Below are 14,935 nucleotides of genomic sequence, written 5' to 3'. Positions count from 1 at the left end.
CTTTGGGTGCGCTAAAGTGCCGAAAACTCGGCGATAGATCCTTGAGAATATGCCCCTGAGTGATGTGGAGATGAGGGCACGGGTTTGGGACTTTGGACACTTGGTCTCAGAGATAGTAGACATGTCCTTGTATGCTGGCAGACTTCTTTTCTGTGCAAGGCCAACGCCGTGAATGGAGGGGTGGGTCTGACGCCATTTCCGGAGTTGATGTCTGTTGGGAAGTGGGTTATTGGTAGGATCAAATGTAGGTCTGCCACTGGCAATAAGGCCACAAACACATGTCAGGACTCAGCAGAGGTCTTAGAATATTATTCCTATGCTCAACCCCTGGTAACGTGGCTGCGAGCAGACAGGCTTAACTTCAAAGACAGGTATGTAAAGCATTTAAAAACACAATTTCAGTAAATAATTAAGACACAACACATAATAAAAATCCAACACCAATTTATAAAAATAGGAAATATCTTTATCTTTAACCCCTTCAGTGCCCATGACGAGCTGGACTCGTCATGGGCTGCGGTGGCGCTGTGCCCATGACGAGTCCAGCTCGTCATGAACTCCGCCCGCTAATGTTAAGCGCGGCACTGGGCGGGGAAAGGGGCGGGCATGCAAGGGGTTAAAATGACACCAAAACGACAAAAATAGAATGTAGGGAACCGGAGATTTGAATTTTCAAAGATTTATTAAAATATAGCACTTAGAAGATTATAGCACCACATTGAGATACCTGCTCGCGATAGACCAGGCCAAAGTCAAAGTTTCAGGCCGGGCGCGATGGAGCCCTGAGTGGCTACAGCTCACGGCAGGTCCCGGTCTCAGTTTCTACCTTCACACTTAGAAACTTTTTCCTGAGGTCCCTCAAAGCTCCCAGTCAGTCCGGATCCGGTGAGGGTTTGCCGGCTTGACTTGTGACGAGGTCCTGGTCAACTTCCCTGGAGCGGATTTAGAAAATGTCTCAAGATCGCTTCAGCGGGGCAACCCAGGATTCCAGGCCGGCATGCGATGGAAGGCAGGCGGCTTGGCTCTTGCGGTTGCTCCCGGTCACCTTTTCAACGAGCAGACTTAGAAACTTTTTTGGAACTTTTTCTTGCGGGGTCTCTTGATGCTCCTCATGTAGCCGGATCCGGTGAGGGTTTGCCGGCTTCAGTTTCTTCTAGTCCCGGTCAAACTCTGGAAGTTGGACCCATGGAGCTTTTAGCGGGATGAACCTGGTTGGCTTGGCCGGCTCGCCGTTGAAGGCAGGCGGCCTGGCTGGCCAGGTTGAGTCGGTCCTTTTATGGAGCTTTTTTCAAAGTTGCTCCAAAGTTCTCCAAACGTCTTGAACTTCTTCCTGAAGTTCCCCAAGGGGTCCCAAAGTGTCTCGAAGTTACTCCAAGGGTCTGGAAGCTCCAAGATGGTCCTTGAAAGTTGAGGACGTCAGTTCCCACAATCCACTGGTACAAAACCCTTACAAATCCACTGATGGTTCTCCAAGGTGTAGATTTAGTTGGTAATGTTCCAGGTGAGCTCTTTTAACCAGTAGCTTTCAGAGAGTCCACTCTTTAGTTCTTTTTCAGGAAGATAATCCACAGGGCTGTAGTTTCAGATAGTGCAGTCTTCAGAGGTCAGGCCCTAGAAATCTTTGCACACCAAAACTTCTCAACAGGGCACTTCTTGCTTCAGTAAGTTTAAAGCAGCAGATCTGGAAGGCTCTGCCCCTCCCAGATACTTATTCCTAGTTCTCTGGGTCAAGCAGGAGGTCACTTCTGACCAATGGGAGCAGGGTAACTACTCCAATATATGACCACATCCTATAGAGTGTGGCATTATTTTGTCCCAGAGTGCATCAAATCTTCCAAATCCATAATGCCTGATTTTCCAGCAAGGAGGTAAGAGCTGGCTAAACACACCCCTAGGGAGGCTAATTTACTTAGACTCTCCCCCTGCATCTGCTCATACCTTCCTTAATCCTACCATCCTCCTGAGGTGGTAAGTTCAGAGTTGTAAATAACATTACATCAGATTGGTCGCACACTGCTACACCTACCAGTCGTGTTCCCCCAATGAAAATGGTCCCTGAAGGTCAGCGTCGGCGGATACACCTATGCTCAAGAGTGCGTGCAAGTATGCGTGGCGTGTGCCATCCCTGGACACGTGTTTCGAGGTAGTTGCCTCTCGTCAGCAGGGAGTAGGAAAATGAGAGTGGGGTTGCTGTGTAAGCTGCTAAAAACATAATCAGGTCTAGTACCTCTCTTAGCGCAGAGTTGTAAATAACACTGGTTTCTGCTCTCCTCTTTGAAGACCATGGTTTACGACTCCTCCGGCTGGCCTGGCATTCCTATGGAACAGCACACTGCCCTGCCAGCAGAGCTGGTTAACCCCAGGGGCTCTTTATCACCTCTTCAAAGCAGCCTGGCTAATCCACTTAACTCTGACCAATCAGGGCAGACCACCGGAAGGCTGAATTTGGACTTACAAACAAGAAAGTCTTATAACTTCTTGTATGTAACACTTTAGGTGAAATTCAACAATATGATATTGTTGGATTTATGAATACCATTCTGGGAAGTCTTTGAATGGCATTTCTAGCCCTCTCCTATCAAGAGTTATTAATCCATAACTTCCTTCCATGTTACCTATATAGGAGGGGATTTGCAATGGAAAAATGACTTGGGCAATTTTTCCAGCACCAGGACTTACAAAAACATATTTTATAAGTACTTGTCTTATATCTACAGGAACCCCACCCCAGGTGCAACTAGGGGAGACTTTAGGGGTTCTGAATCTGTAAAAATATTACCGATCCTCCCTCCACAGTGCTCCTGCATCAAAGTCGAATTTGAGCAGCACTTTACCACAATGTGGGGAGTGAAATGTGAAATTTCACTTTACCCAGGCATATAAAAACCTTATAAATACCTCACCCCCACCCCTGGGATAACTAGGGGGAACCCTGGAGGTCCCTAATATGCCAAAACATTGCAGGTTATCAATTTGTAAGTGCCCCAAACATCATAGTCGAGTTTGGGCACAATTTACTTTTTAAAAGCAGTCCTGGCACCCAGGGCTGTTTTTAAACTGACCTCAGGCTTCAGCAGTGCAGACGTGCAAGTGCAAAAAGAGCTGCTGGCCTTTAAACTGCCGTGCCCCAGGGTACTGGGGACTTCTAGGAAGTTTCAATCCCCTGCCCTATTATATACTAGGGGCCTATAGGGTAGGTCATGCCAATCACAGGGGTACCCCACCATACCATTGTGTACCCTAATGTCTGTAGGTGTTTTAACTGTATTCTAATGTGTCTCTTTCAGCATAGCACTGGCCCTGGGCACGGTTAGGCAAAGCCCAGGGTCAGTCAGAGTCAGTTACCACCAGCATCAGTCAGCAAAACGTTTGGGGGTGCCCAGGGCACAGGATGACTTTGCAACAATGTCACTTCCACGTAAGTCTTTACCGTGGCGTAGACGGTAGCGGCTTCATGGTTTGGTATTTGACCCACCCCGTGCGGTTCATGAAGGTGGGGGAGGGAACACGAAAAACGAACAAAAACCCTATTTTCATCCACCTATGGTGTATACTTAATTGTTCTCACTCAAGACATGGCAGTCTCTTCTCACTAGTGCTGAATCCCACGGTTGGGATTTTTAATCTAGAATCAGGGAAAGGCCTCTGGTTTAATTAAAGATGAGGGTTCAGCTTGTAATAAGAGTAAGACGTGCTGCATAAACCGCACAGATTCACTAAAGTTCTAGAACCAGTGAAATAAGGAAGCCTGAGTGAAGCGCGCTTCCATCTCCGCCTAAGTGTCACTTGTGGGCATATGCAGAGAATCCCCCACAGATGTGGGGTCGCCCACCCACTCAGGTGTAACTGCCACGGAAAGTGTGGAAAGAGCAGCGGTACCCCCGTTTTAAAGGGGCGTCGAGGCGGACAGATATGTCAGGAAAAACGATTTAGGCGAGAGTCGAAAGGAGTTGTAAAGTTAATTTACACAGTGGCAAATATCCTATGTCTATAGGGTCATATTTTACTCACTGTGTGAAATACGCGAAATTCGGGCCGGGAAGTGTATTTTCATCCATTCTGTAATCTCAGGGCGTTTCCGCACGGCAGCCTTGGGTTCTGAGTATTTCTGAAGCAGAGTTCAGTGAGTGCCCCCCACAGGTGCAGGTGAGCAACAGATGTAGACATGACACCGGAGCAGGGGCGTAGGAGACACTAAAATTCTGGGGGGGACAGGGACAACCTTGTGGACTTTCCTGTGACCCTATACAAATCACCGCCCGTTAAACAAATACAATCACATACTTTCAAAGTGAAATATTGAGAAAAGCAGGTATGTAGTCACAGTTTGCATGTATGCTTTATTGTTATTTACATTCATATAGTAATGAGACCAAATGTTTAAAAAAAACATATATATGAATCTTACATCTTCAGGCACAAAGCAAACAAAGGCCGCTGACTTAGGGTGGGGGCGTCGTGTTTGCAAGTGCATTATGGTTTGAAAAGTACCTGCTGCTGCATTCCTGGTCTCCAGCAATTTTCAGGCAACAATAAAAATGTGAAGATAACTTTGGTGACTAATGTTCTTTATTGAGAGAGATCCAAGGTTTGTCTAGTGGAAGTTTTAACTCATGGTAAGGTAGCCACAGTGGGGTAATATGCCTGCTGCAAAGAACGTGTACCAAGCAGATCACAAAATGCATATCATGCAAATAGGTCAGTGAGTTACTGCTTTTGTCTGAGATATTCTTTTGGTATTTGCAATTTATAAGTTAACATCCTAACATTGAACAGTGAGCTATTAACCACATTCAAAGAGCTGCATAAAAACTTCAACGTATAGATTAGAACGTTATGATTTTTCCCAGTCTTTCCCTATCCTAATGTTGGAAAATGGGTTCATTAGGATAGAAATCAATTCTGATTATTAAAGAGAACCCCCCAACCATGGTGTTATGTTTTAAATTCTGAGTTTGTGTTTCTCTAGTGTTGCAAAGTCACCCTGTGCCTTGGGCACTCCAACTTTTTGCTGACTGGTACTGGTGGTACCTGACTGACTGACCCTGGCCTCTGCCTAAACAGCCAGTGCTATTCTGAAAGAGACACTTAAAAATACAGTGAAAACACCTACATACACTAGGGTGCACTATGAGTTAGGGTACCCCTATGATTGGCATGACCTCTCCTATAAGGCCCTAGTACATAATAGGGCAGGGGGATTAGAACTACCTTTAAGTCCCTAGAATATAATAGGGCATGGCAGTTTAGAGGCCGAAGCCCTTTCTGCGCTTGCATGTGTGCACTGCTTAAGACTGAGGTCAGATTAAAAGTAGCCCTGTGTTGTAGGACTGTTTTTAAAATGCAAATTATGCCCAAACTCGAATTTTGGGTTTGGGGAACTTACAAATTGATCAACTACAATGTTGGGGTAAAATTAAGTTAAGTGGAAAAATGTTTTCCACTTAACTATGGCTGTATCATATTTGCCACATAATACATCATCTGCTGTATAATCTAACGATTTCCCCAAAAACAATGTTGTAGCTCAAACGGATCACAAATTACTAAAAGAAATGTGACTTATGTTGCTGTGAAGTGTAGGGCCTTTTGCAAAGGTTAGTAAAGAAAACAATTGGTCTCAGACACTCCTAATTACACTCAAATTAATACCTGTTGGAGAGTGTAGCATGCAATCAATTCATACAACAGAAAATGTATAATGTAAAGGCACATTCAACAGGGAAAATCTCATAGATAAGAGGCCAACCAAAGTCAAGGTTGTACCTTCAGAGGCACCGACGGATGTGGTACGTCTCCTACTGAATTAAGAATTGAACGTCTCACCGGGACCAATGGCAGCATGTGATTAGAAGGTCTCACGCCGCTCCATTTCAGCGGTACCTCATGGTGATTTCTCCCCCACCCTGAAGTCATTTCAGGATATTTTGACAGAGTACAGTCTGGAATTTAATTTCATCACACCACGATCGTGTTCGGGTTCCCTTTCCTTTGTCCTGAGGAAGACCCGCAGCAGAGGAGACTACTTACCCTTTTGCGTCAGGGTTGAAACGTCGACATTTCCCCAGTGAGCCTACACCCAACAGCTACTCCCCTCCTACTCCAACCACAGATGAAGTACTAATGAGGTACCAATGGGTGCGGTGGACTGGCCTCAAGGGTCTTGTGACCTCACTGACAGATTCACTGTTGAGATAGGGTGAGCTTCTTTGTATGAAGTGAACTGCAGTATGGATTGTGGTGGACAGGCCTTCAAGGTTTAGTCAGACTTGCCACTGTTAGGGTCCACCTGCGGGTGCTAAGACACTGGGCTTCTAAGGTCTATCGGGCCTTCTAAGGTGTAGCATCGGAATAAGCTGTCAGGAGTGTGGTCTGGTGGACTGGTCATGAAGGCTGAACATGGTTCTCCAGTTCCACATTCAGCAGCTCCAGCCAGAGTGCCACATCCTCTCCCACACTGAACACCATACTGCCCCACTGAGAGAAACTCGCACTACCTTCAGCTACAACTCAATTGTGCTGCGACTAAATTCAAATTATGCACTAGACCACAGTAAAATGCTGCCTGGAAAAAAAATGCACAACACCCTGGAAAAAGCAGACACTCATAGGGAATGCAAGAATAAGCAAAGCATGTGAACTGTAATCAGTAACAACATGGTTACCTTAACGGTTTTAAACTCATTATTCAGAAATCAGTAAGTGATTTTTCCTGAAAAGTTCAGGACATGGCTACAGGACCAGGAAGGGACCCGTTTCAATGTCCATTGCTTATATCCTTTCAAAATGTAAGCAGTTTGGTTTAAAAAAGACCACATCCCCGAACACAGAGCCGCATTTTATAAGCTAAAATAATTAAAACAGTTGAAAACGATCATATTAAACGTTTCCACTCTACCCATCAACCAGGTATTGCAGTCCCTTTAGGAATGGTGCACATCCCGGCCCTGGGAAAACAATTTTGTTCAAAGGAAGAAGATAAAAAGAAAGTAGCGCTTTCACTGGCAAACTCTGTAAAGTGGCGCTAATGTGTGTGGATGTAAATAACAATCAGGCCTATCTGCTGACCACTCTGTATTGCTTTATTTAGGTATTTAATTATTTTTTCTCTCCATCCCGAGGTTTTCGGTCAGAAAATGAGGACATTTCCAGCCAAAGTGTTCCAGCTTTTCTGGATCCATTTCACAGGGAAACAAATAAAGAAAAGGAGAGGCAAGAGAGAGTACCTTAAGAGCTGCCTCTTGAAATCAGCACGTAAGCAGGAGCGAGACAGAAAGAGATGGAGGAATAAAGAGAGGAGGGCAGCTGCCAGAGGCAGCTCAGGAGTAGTGGACACAGTCCTTGCCATGAAGGAAAAGACACGGCTTTTTTTTTTCCTTCTCTGCCCTTCCCAGAACGGCTGATCCTTACTGCAGCATAACAAAAGGCAGAGCGCGGGTGGCCTCTTTGACTCCAGGCAGGTCAAGTGCAGGGCAATTAGGTAGCGCTTTCGCGCGCTAATGGCCCTGCGAATAACAGAAGGGAGAGGGGAAATTCTTTTGTCCCCTCGTCCCCCCTACCCTTGTCCCCTGTGTCCCCCCCCACTCCAAAATCTGGGGGGGATATATCCCCCGCGTCCCCCACACTTCCTACGCCCATGCACCGGAGAGTCTCTTTTAGTAAGTCTGACCTCCTGTGGTTAGTGAACGTGTATGATATGAGCCGGGGAATCAACGGGACAGCCCAGCCCTGTTTCTCGGCCACCCTGGGGCATGTCCCCCAGGCTGGGACGGGGTCAGTGTGCACCAGCACTGAGCGAGCGCGTGTCACCCTGGGAACAATAGTCCCTCTCTGACCCGCACAGCCCGCTTCATCCACATGTTTGCAGCGGCGCATGCGCTTTCCTCAGCAGCTTGGCTCCCATTGTACCTTCTAAATGCTTTCGTTGTGTTTCCTGCCTTCGCTTATTGTAATGTTCGACTGTCAAATTCTTGGCCTCTAGCCTGCACATGAATATTCAGTAGGCCAGAAGAAGCACAGCTCGAGACGCGTGGCCATGGGTGTGACGTCACGTTCATTACAGTAGCATTAACGAACACAGCTTTCATGCTTTACTTTACGTCACCGTGGCTATCTAACCACACATTCCTCGCCTTGTGAATGTCCCCAGGCACCAGGCTGGATCCGGAAACTTCAAAGCACTTCCCTCACGTACCAGTAGGTGGCGTCCTTCAGCTCCGCGTCCGGTCTGTCGGTTCTGGAATGGATGGGACATCAGGGCCACTATAAGACACCACTACTGCACACTGACGTCACTTCCTTTCTTTCTGCACCTTGTGCCACGGATCTGGCGTTAGCAGTGCTATCACTGACAGACTTATTTACCTCAGGAAAAACATTTGAGCCATATTATCAAGAACGGCGATAACATTATCGCCGCTTTGGCAGCAGGAAACTGCTGCTAAAGCGGCGATAAAGGGCTTGATGATATGCCGCAGAGGATTCCAATAGAAGCCCAGGTTCTGGCGTGAAGGAGCACAAACCTGGGCTTCTATGGGAATTCACAAGGGCATATTATCAAGCCCGTTATCGCCGCTTTAGCGGCAGTTTTCTGCTGCTAAAGCGGCGATAATGTTATCGCCGTTCTTGATAATATGGCCCATAAAGTGGTATGTGGTGCGCAGACATGGGCCCAACACCACCAGGTTTCAAGCCGTGTCATGACTATCATCATCAGGTGCCGGTGACAGACACCCATGACGTCTGCCTCTTGTGCCTCAGCACCTTCCACGAACGATGCCAGACGATAGTTTATCAGATTGGGAGGCTCAAGCCATCCTAGATTAACGCCAGTACAGATTTTCTGAACATGATCCACAATACTATGACGATTATGATAAATGGGATTTTTATGAGGGGCCCAATATTTTTGAGGACTTACAAGATACCATTGGCTTAGACACTTCCACTGATATTGGACTCAATTCTCAGAACCCTACAGCCACTGAGAAAACTGCATCTTTTGCCGCTGTGATTCGCAGGGCAGTGGAAGGTTGACACTGTCCAAGCGCGGAATTAAAAGTCATTTTTTAATCAAAGTTCAAATCGTAGCCAAAGTCCTCAACCCATCAGCCACAACCCCGGAACCTCTTTGACCTTTTAACGAGGCTCATACAGACATACAGGTGAGCACCTGGGCAAAGCCAGGATCTTGTCCCTCAGTTCTCAGTCAATCGACAAGTGGCGGCAAGGAGGCACAGGCCTGTTCCCGGGTACTCGGACTTGTTAGTGCAACATCCGACCCTCGAGAGCCTGGTGGTTCAGACATCATTCAGTCGTCTCAACCCCAACTCCTTCCACCGCTCCTGACAGGGAGACCAAATTACTTGGGTGTCCCTAGCGGCACAATTGATCGGAGTGCTCATAACATTGCAGTTTCTGAACCAAGTTAATGATGATTCACCATCCTCATCTATGAATGTCATCCTAAACCCATTGGGCGAGGAAATGTTTTCGCCACTTAATATCTCCCATCCTAGAAGCTCAGAGTGGTTCCCCCAAGAGCATGTGGCGAAATTCATGAAAACATGGCTCAGGAATACCCTGGAAAGAGACACTCGTAGTACCCTTAAGTCCGAGTGCCCTAGACCATCAATTCAAGACAAGGTCTGTCAGACCCCCAACCTCGACCCAGACTTAATTAAGTTTATGTTCAAACTGGGTAAGGACCCCAGAAAAGGTATTGAGAAGTGCCTCAAGGGCTGCCAGGATCGCCTTCTCGACATCCTGGGACCCCTAACTAGAATATCAGATACAGCAGAAGAGTGTCACATCAAGGATACTCCCCTTGACACTGACCTTGTCAGAGGCTGGAGCCAAAGGGCCATACTGCTCCTCGATAATGCTAATTCTAGCCTTAATATTGAAAGAAGGAGAGCCCTCCTCACTAAGATGAATCCCAAATTGGGTGACATGGCCGAAAAAGAACCTTCTTTAAACCCTAAGGGACTCCTTTTTGGTGAAGATATGATCAAATTGATTTGTAAATATGTCTCCACCTTCACCGCTCATGATAAAGCCCAAGCTAATATGAAGCGTGTTTTTAATTCAAACCTTTTTGGACGGGCTGGAAGAAGGGGCCTTTTCAAGATTCAGAGGCTCTGGAAGAGGGTTCTTCCAATCCAACCCTCAATTCTACCCCCAAAGAGGGAGAGGTTTGCGGTATAGAGGATCCAGGTCCCGCTGCATGCCTAACAACTACAATACTCAAAGTAAGTATACCCCTTCCTCCTTCTTCTTCCCCTCCAAAGGTAGGGGGCAGGCTACAATTCTTTTACCACATATGGGAAAGTCTAATTCAAGACCCCTGGGTTTTGGAGACTGTTCGGGGTTTCAGGATTGATTTTATCAACACTCCTACACAAACATCTCTCCCGAGAGTTCTAACCCTTTCAGAGAATCAACAAAAAATTGTAGAAGAAGAGATTTCCTCCATGCTTCAAAAGGGCGCAGTCTTAGAAGTTCCGTGGAGTTTGAAGAGGTTTGTAAGCACACTCTTTCTCGTTCAAAAAAAAGAAAAAGGTTGGAGACCAGTCATAAATCTACGAGAATTAAACAAGTATCTGCTCTACAGGCCTTTCAAAATGGAGGGCATCCACCTCCTGAGAGACCTTCTTCTAGAGAGAGACTGGTTGGTCAAACTGGATCTAAAAGACGCCTATTTTACCATTCCAATGGCCAAGGAACACCAGCCCTTTCTTCATTTCTCTTGGAACAATCATCTTTTTCAATTTCAAGCCCTACCTTTCGGGCTTTCTTCTGCCCCCTGGTGTTTCACCAAGATTATGAGAACTATCGTCTCACTTTGAGGGAAAGAGGTATTCGCTTAATTATTTATTTGGACGACATTCTCATTATGTTCCAACAGCTCTCGCAGATCCTCAAAGATTTGAGGATTGCAATGGACCTCATAGAGAGTCTAGGTTTTATTATAAACCAGGAAAAATCTATCCTTACCCCCTCCAGATCCCTGGAGTTCCTTGGCTTTACAGTGGACACGTCAAAATGTCTTTGTTGACTTCCCCCAAAGAAAATTGCCAAAATTCACAGAGATCAGGTTTGTTGTAAAACAAGATTCTCTGTCCCTAGGAGAGTTAGCTAGACTTCTAGGCTCTCGTCTTCCATTCAAGCCATTTTCCCGGTACCTCTCAACTACCGAGCTCTTCAGAGAATAAAAGGGAAGGCTCTCAGATCTGGCCTTTGGTACGGAGATCTTGTAACCTTAGACCAGGAAGCCAGGTCGGAACTATCTTGGTGGCTGGAGAATTTGGAAGTCTGGAATGGCAAAGCAATCTTTGGTTCGACTCCAGAGTTCATCCTGGAGTCAGATGCGAGTCTCCATGGTTGGGGTGCTCGCCTCCTCAACCAAAACACCAGTGGTGTATGGTCTCTTTCAGAGACATCATATCACATAAACTATTTAGAGCTTACCGCAGGCTTATACGCTCTAATGAGTTTCAGACACTCGCTTCAAGGGAGATCTGTTATCCTGAAGATGGACAACATCTCCGCAGTTTCTTATATCAACCGCCTAGGCGGGACCAAATCAGCAGACCTCTCCGACTTAGCCAAGAGACTCTGGACATTTTGCCTAGAGCACAAGATCGCTCTGAGGGCGGAATATCTCCCGGGAAAATCAAATATTTCCACGGATTGGAACTCGAGATTCCTTTTGGACTTCAGCGATTGGAAACTCGATACAAGTGTCTTCAAGGCTCTAAATCAAATTTGGGGCCCACTGAATGTGGACCTATTTGCAAGCAGGTTAACTTTCCAGATAGAGAAATACTTCAGCTGGATGCCGGATCCGGGCCCTCTTGCTGTGAACGCCTGCCTCCAACTCTGGTCAGACCTTCGGGGTTACGCCTTTTTCCCCTTCACCATGATTCAAAGAGTTCTTCAGAAGGTCAGACAAGACCATTGCTCCCTAGTCCTGATAACCCCCTTTTGGCCTTCTCAGGCCTGGTTCCCAACAACACTGGAATTGGCCTGCAGCATTCCTTTCTTCATTCCTGCAGCCAAGGGTCTGGTTACAAACGCAGATGGAGAAGATCACCACCTAATTCTTTCCAGGAATTTGAACCTTTTTGCCTGGAAGGTGTCAGGAAATCCAACAAACTGTCTTGCCTTTCGACGTCAGCTGCAACTCTTCTCGGAGAATCTTGGGCCCCAGGAACGCACTAAGGTACAACAACATTTGGAGAAAATGGTTTCGTTGGTGCCTGGAGAGGGACTTGGATTCCGTGGAGGCACCTATCACACATGTAGTTAATTTTCTTGTCGAACTATTCGATTTTGGACTTTCCTATAGATCTTTTAATTGTTATAGATCAGCTATCTCTGCTCTTCACTCTCTCATCAATGGTAAGAGGGTAGGTAAAAATGTTATTGTTTGTAGAGTCATCAAGATTATTAGACTGAAGAGGCCTCCTAGAACTAAATATCAATCCATGTGGGACGTTAAGGCTATTTTAAATCTTTTTTCATCTTGGCCTGATAACTCTTTTCTTAATAGGAAGTGTCTTTCTATTAAACTTGCAACTCTCTTGTGCTTAGTTTCCTGCCGCAGAGTCTCTGATATTAAATGTCTTGATATATCTTATAGATCTTATGATATGTTTGGTGTTAAATTTGAAAGTTTTAGAAGAACGAAAACGATGCCAGATTCTATTTTTTATCCTCGTATCGACCTGTGTAAGAAAGTTTGTGTTGTGGACTGTATGAAGGAACATGATAGTAGAATGAATGATCTTCGCCCTCATGACGCTAATCAACTGCTTAATTCTTTTGTCAAACCATTCAAACCCATTTCCTCTGCTTCCATTGCTAGATGGGTCAAGTCCGCCATGAGCCTAGCTGGCGTTGATTTATCTTAAATTCCAAGCCCACTCTATCAGGGGTGCTATGGCCAGTACGTCCTTCTGGTCTGGTGGTACTCTATCAGGGGTGCTATGGCCAGTACGTCCTTCTGGTCTGGTGGTACTCTATCAGGGTTGCTATGGCCAGTAAGTCCTTCTGGTCTGGTGGTAAGTTGGATGATATTCTTAAAGCTGCGGATTGGTCCAACGCATCCACATTTGCTCGACATTACTACAAACCAATCGAGCACATGTCTGATGTTGTCCTTCACGGCTACCAACATGCATAATGTAGCCTCCGGTCTTGTAATGAAATTGCGATTCTCCTATTAACATGACCAGAGAATCTGGATTTCATTAAAGACACGGAGGCTGACATTATCTCACCCGTCCCTCCCTTGGGCGGTCTTCTCTTTGCATAGGCCATTATTGAATGTTTTATTTGATTATTGCCTTTTTATATCATGCTCTGACATTTCTATGCTCTGCTAACTCCAATCCTTAACCTTTTCCTCCTTCCTTTCAGACAATTCGTCTTAATGGATTCTTCTCGTCATCGTTGATTCTTCCTCACTCCCTTCTGGATTCCTTGGATTCTTCATTCTCAACAACAAGTTGATACTGGAGCTTTTGGAACCTTTGTTATTTGTCCACATTTAAAAGAGGCTGTCCGTTTGGTGCACATGCCTTTCATACCATCTGTTCATTCCATTCTAGAACTGTTTTATTTAAGATGTAGTGCGGCTGCTTTGTGACTGCATTAAAAGATCATGCATAATGTCAGCCTCCGTGTCTTTAATGAAATCCAGATTCTCTGGTCATGTTAATATGAGAATCGCAATTTCAAACACACCTATTTCTTTCTCCCTAATCGCAAACACAAACTGCCCTAAGAAAAAGACTCTTGAAGCTGTAACTATAAGTAGCCCGGGAGACCGTGTTCTCTGTAAAAGGCAAACATGTGTCACATCAGCTCTTCCCCCGAACTTGGCTCGATTTCTTTTTGTATTGTATATGAGTTTGTATAGCGCTCTGTCACCCAACGGGTATCCTGGCGCTAAAGATTATCCTACAACGCTGTGCAACCTGCAACTATGCGGGCAGAGACGAAGAAGGCACTATGGCTAGGCAAAAATGAATCCCTGGGAAAGAGCCAAGTTTTCAGCTTCTTTCTGAAGCTCAGCAGATTCTCGGTTTGTCTGAGACCAAGTGGTAGTTTATTCCACAGAGGCGAGGCTGCAAATCTAAATGACCTGCCTCCCATCCGGGTTTTCTTGAATCTGGTTGTACAAACCAGTTTGGCAGATGATGAACGGAGGTTTCTAGCTGGAGCATACCAGGAGAATTTGCTCTGCAGTGGTATAGGTCCCACTCTGAGCACTGCTTGATGAACAATTCAGAGCGATTTAAACTGTACTCTCTGTAGGATTGGCAACCAGTGGAGATCCTTCAGTGATGAAGATGCAGAGGACCTACATTGTCTCTTCAAAGCTAGCTTAGCTTATTTGGATTCTCTGCAATTTTCTGATCAGAAACATTGGTGCTTCAAGTAGCAAGGCGTTGCAGTAATTTAGCCTGCTCATGATGACACTCCTCATCACCTGTGCCCTAGAGGACGGTGGTAGCAACGGAATTATTTTCCGTAGGGCTCTAATCAAAGACCAGCAAGTGCCAATTGTTCTATTTACTTGCGAGTCTAACAGTAGATTACTGTCAAATAGTTTCCCAAGATTCTGTGCTGTCTTACATGGAGTCAGCGGGTTATCTGTTGGAAGGGGCCAAAAATCAGCAGGGAGAGGGCGAGGTATCTTATTCGTTGTGCAGTGTACGATCTCGGTTTTACCCCGATTAAACTGCAGAGAGTTGTCCCCAAGCCATTTTGAGGTTTTTTGCCTACATTCATGGAATCTTTCCAGAGATACTGCTTCAGAGCCTTCTAGTGAAAAACATAAGCTGTGTGTCATCAGCATAATTCACCACTTCGATTCCAAAGGATTTTATAATGGAGATGAGAGGGTGCATATAAATATTGAATAGGA

General features: G+C 45.7%; 1 long non-coding RNA gene across 1 annotated transcript in view; it reads left to right on the top strand.

The window, feature by feature from the left end:
* Positions 1-13,642, top strand: part of LOC146859651 (uncharacterized) — a 75,093-nt gene extending 61,451 nt beyond the window's left edge. The window contains exon 4 of the long non-coding RNA XR_014979043.1: positions 13,423-13,642. This is a non-coding gene — a long non-coding RNA (uncharacterized LOC146859651). The remainder of the gene's footprint in view (positions 1-13,422) is intronic.
* Positions 13,643-14,935: the final 1,293 nt, after the last annotated feature.

Source organism: Triturus cristatus, chromosome 3_1, assembly GCF_964204655.1.
Source record: "Triturus cristatus chromosome 3_1, aTriCri1.1, whole genome shotgun sequence".
Taxonomy (NCBI): Eukaryota; Metazoa; Chordata; class Amphibia; order Caudata; family Salamandridae; genus Triturus; species Triturus cristatus.
This window is presented reverse-complemented; position numbering and strand designations above follow the sequence as displayed.